Source organism: Theobroma cacao, chromosome 1 (genome assembly GCF_000208745.1).
Source record: "Theobroma cacao cultivar B97-61/B2 chromosome 1, Criollo_cocoa_genome_V2, whole genome shotgun sequence".
NCBI lineage: Eukaryota > Viridiplantae > Streptophyta > Magnoliopsida > Malvales > Malvaceae > Theobroma > Theobroma cacao.
The window spans coordinates 10,581,746-10,586,605 of record NC_030850.1 but is presented as its reverse complement, the minus strand read 5'-3'; the positions used below and the strand labels follow the sequence as shown (position 1 = coordinate 10,586,605).

Genomic DNA, 4,860 nt, shown 5'->3' with positions numbered 1-4,860 from the left:
AAACTCTCCTAACATGTCACCAACATACTCTTCAACGACAAATAATCCAAATCTGAACGCAAATAATGAACAAAATTCAGAAATATTTGTACTAGAAAAGGAATTTAAAATTGACAAGGAATGGTGCAGAAAACATTTTTATTCAAAGAAAAATAAACAAAAAAGAGAAAATTATTTCAAAAATTAAGATCAACAAAAAGATGAAATACTAGAAGAATATTACAATTTCATGAATAAGTACAAAATCTTAATAGAATTCTTTGAATGGTTTGACAATCATTATGATACTCAGTCAATAAATACAACAAAAACTGGTAATAATTGGCAAACTAACAAAGGAGAAATAGAATCACAACATCTCCTTTTAACAGAAGTCTGATATGTACATAAAAACATAGGAATTAGAGCACTCCATTAAGAATTAGAGCTCCTGAAACAAGAGAAAATGTTTCCTCAAAAGGCATAAAAATGATAGTCGAACAAAATAATTATACAAACTTAAATCTACACATTATATCACAACAATTAGACAAAATAGAAATCTTAGTTGAAAACCAACCTAAACGTTCTCAAAATTTATCAACAGAAGAATACAAACCAGAAACTTCAAAACCAGTATTCACACTATTTGAGGTTCCAAAGAAATATCACCAAGAACAACAAAATCAATTTTTAAAAGAAATACTAGATAGAATTGATGCTCTAGAAAGTCAAAACTCAGGACTAATAATCCCAGAAACTCCAACACAACAATCTCGCACAATTCGTACAATAGAAACACAAATTTATTCAGAAGAATTAGATAATCAACAAATTAATAAAATGATTTGGAACGAACCACAAAAATCTTATTATCCCAAAATAATAGCCCCAGATTTAAATATTGAAGAAAAACCAACATTCCAAAATAAATATAATGCTAATACCATTTATGAATGGAACATAGATGGAATGTTTGAATATAATATTCTCAACACACTCAAACAAATGACAATGGTTTCGAATGTTTGCAAAACCTAAAACCAAACTGGTCAAATCACAGATCATGCTATAGCACACCTTTTAGTTGTTGGATTTACAGGACAACTAAAAGGATGGTGGGATAATTATCTTACAACAAACCAACAGCAAGAAATATTAAAAGCTACCAAAAAAGATAATGAAGGAAATATTATTTTAGACAATCAAGGAAGAGAGATACAAGATGCTATTGTAACTCTCATCTTCTTAATATCTAAACACTTCGTAGGAGGTCCTTCTCACTTAAGAGATAAAAATTCAGAATTACTATCAAATTTAAAATGCACAAAATTAACTGACGTCAAATGGTATAAAGACATGTTTATGACAAGAGTAATGCAAAGATCAGACAATAATCAACCTTTTTGGAAAGAAAAATTCTTAGTTGGACTTCTTACATTATTAGGAGAAAAGGTTAGGAATCAGATAAGAGAAACCCATAAAGGAATAATACCTTATGAAAATCTTGCATACGGAGAACTCATAAGTTTTATCCAAAAGGAAGGACTAAAAATCTGTCAAGATTTAAAACTTCAAAAACAATTAAAGAAAGAAAGAAAACTATGTGCAAAAGAATTAGGATCGTTCTGTCAACAATTCGATATCAGAAATGAATTTTTTTCCTCAAATCCTTGTTGCTCTGCAAAAACAACAAAACAAAGAAAACATAAGAAAAACCTTCAAGAATATTATCAGAAGCCAAAATACAAAAAATATAGGAAACAAAGACAGAAACAAAACAAATCTAGTAACATAGACAAAACAGTAAAATACTTTATATGTGGAAAATTGGTCATATTTCGAAATATTACAAAATAAGAAAGAAAATTAACGAACTCCAACTAGGACAACAAACTAAACAAAAAATCAATGAAATACTTTTAGAAACATTGACATCTAATACTGATGAAACGACTGATAGTGAATCTTCAGAAAATTACAAATAAATGAAATACATACCACATCTCAATCTTCAACTGAAAGAGAAAATCTAATTCATGTATTGACAAAAAACCAAGAATTCATGATTGAAATTATTGATAAAATACAAGATCCAACCGTAAAGAAAGAATACCTTCAAAAATTAAAAGATTCAGTAAAAGAAAAACCTAGCTCTGATACCAAAACTCACCAGGAATGAGCACTGGATGATGAAAATATTTTGATGAAAATATATTGAAATAGATATTTGAGAAATACAAGAGAATCAAGGGAGAAGTTTTAGTTCTTGGAACCCCTTGTTTTAAGAACTTTGAGACTTTCTTTTTACTTGAGGCATTATATAAAAGATCTTGTCTTACATTTACATTTTAATTACATTTGAATTTCAATTTCATCTGCAGAGAATCTATTTTTTTATTGTGTCTTTCACTGTGCACCTCGTGATGCTTTTTTAGAGGCTGCAGAAAATCTACTTTTTACTATGTTCCTTTTTTCACTGTGCACTTTGTGATGTTTGTCACTGTTTGCTTTATGACCTTGTTTGCTTTGGCAGGGAATCTGCTTTCGGTGATGATTATCACTGTTTGCTTTATGGTATTTTCTGCTTTCTTTTGGTGGCAAGAAATCTACTTTTCCAGATGTTGCAGGCAGAGAGTCTACTTTTATTTTCTTATTCTTGGAGGAATATGGTCCTCATCTTGGGAGAGATTTGCAATGGCTCTAGATGAGGTAGATTCTTCTTTTTCTTGTTATTCATTTGTGTTTAGAGAACTTAACATTTCTGCTATTATCCTCTTATACTCAGTCTTCATTTTTGCTTGGGCAAGCATGGCACTGGCTTGGGATTTTGCTTGCAGAAATCTTGCATTTTCTTGTGAAGTTTGAAGATTTTTGCACAATTTTGGATTCTTCTCAAACCATGTTAGAAGATATTGATTGTCATACTTTGTGTCATCAAATTTGTCTCACCATTTTGTTTTGAATGTTTTGATTACCATCGGGGCTCCTAAATAGGGATCAGTGTCATAGGAATAATCCCACAACGTAATTCATGATATAATTAATTATGAGAAGAAATGAATAGAAACATGTAAATTTGCTTGATTTTCTTCGGGTTGAAAATTTTAAAGAAATTTTTCATATAGTTGGTCTATTTTTGGAGGGAGAATTTATCTCAATGGCCCAAACCAATGGAGTAAAGATAAAAGGAAATTGAAACTTTTAAACGTGTCAGAATGACTAAATTTTAAAATACGAAAGTTGGGGTTTGTGTAGTAAATAAAATGAAGTTGAGGATTTATATGTAAATTTTAATAATGGAAGGGAATAAAATAAATAATAAAAATAATAGAAAAAATATATAAATATAAATATATATATATATATATAATGAAAAAAAATAGACCCACATGGGCAGCCACCCATGTGGTCAATTAGGAAGTCCGCAAAATAATTTTTGTGGAGAATGGTGGTAGTGTTGGGATAAGCCCTGCAGCCAATTGGGATTGGTTGAGGCTTGATTCCAATCATGCAACAGTATCATTCATGTTAAATGATTAGAGGTTTTCCTTCATCAATAAGACATTAATTATAATGAGCTATAAGTCTAATTGGATGAAGCCCATGAGATTAATATGTCTTGTAAGGAAATTGTAATGAGTTGCAGTTATGAGATTCCTATACATCAAAGCATAATCTCAAAATGTTCTTGGTCAATGTATCATTGAGACTAGACATCAATGATGCTTAGAGACTAGTATATTCTATGTTCATTACTTTAGAAGTAAGCAATCGATCTCATAGATTGAAGTATAGAGATACTTGGAACTAGAATATAGGTGCTTGCCTAGGAGAGCAAATTCACTGAACATAACCCGCCTTGAGAAGTGCATTTGGTAATACATTCTAGTGTCTATGCAACACTTCTCATGTGTCAGTTGTGTAAATACTTCTTAGACTTAAGACACTAGGTTGTCTTATGTGTGGAGTGCTATGCTTTGTATTCATCCCTACGGATGCCAAAACATGATGCTTTTGGGTAAAATATGAAGCATGTGAAGGCAAATGAGTGGTCAAGATAGGAATCATCACCTCAAGTGTTTTAGAGGACATATCCTATCAATTCTTGGTTAACATTAGCTTATTGAAGTCTTTGGCCAAGGCGATATGGAGATTTTGAAAAGGTTTCATGACTCTTTATAAAATTAATGCTATAATTGCAGGAACAAATATGGAGGTCAATAAGAATAGACACTGTACCAAACTCTTATCATCTCCGGGGTATATGATGAGGGAATGATTACACCGATAGACTGTACACTAAAAGGTTGTCAAAGAACCCTTTAACTCTCCTAACAATTGGGTAGCCATGATGCATTGCTAGATGCGAATCTTGGTCTATGAAATTGATTATAAATTATTTGATTGAAATTTATATTAATCAATTAAGTCATTAATCAATTCCATTGTCAACATGTTGGGAACTTAATGGGTCGTACACAATGATTACATTTGAATTAAATTGGGAGAGTGACGATTTAAATTAGACTTAAATCACATGCTAGGTAATTAACTTTTACAAACTTAATTAAAAGAGTTTAATTAAGTTTTTGGCATAATTATAAATAATTATAATTATAAGGCCTTGATTGAAAAATATAAAGAAAATTAATTTTGATTTTAATTTTCAAGGACTTAATTAAAAGAGTTTAATTAAGTAATGATCCCAATATTATAATGTGTTGTAATATTGAGGGCTCAATTGTAAAATTGAAGTTATTTTAACTTAACTATATAAGTCACCTTTTAACTATTTTTCATATGAGAGTTTTTCACAATTGAAGAAAACGTAGTTTTTGTAAAAAAAAAAACATTTTCTTTCATTGCCACCATTCCCTT

The 4,860-nt window shown here is 30.2% G+C and overlaps 1 long non-coding RNA gene across 1 annotated transcript; it reads right to left on the bottom strand.

Annotated features, from left to right (window-relative positions):
* Positions 275–2,253, bottom strand: LOC108662051. Its single transcript, XR_001927824.1, has 3 exons — positions 2,153–2,253; positions 1,475–1,660; positions 275–430 (listed from the first exon to the last, which is right to left on the bottom strand). It is a non-coding gene; the product is annotated as an uncharacterized LOC108662051 (long non-coding RNA).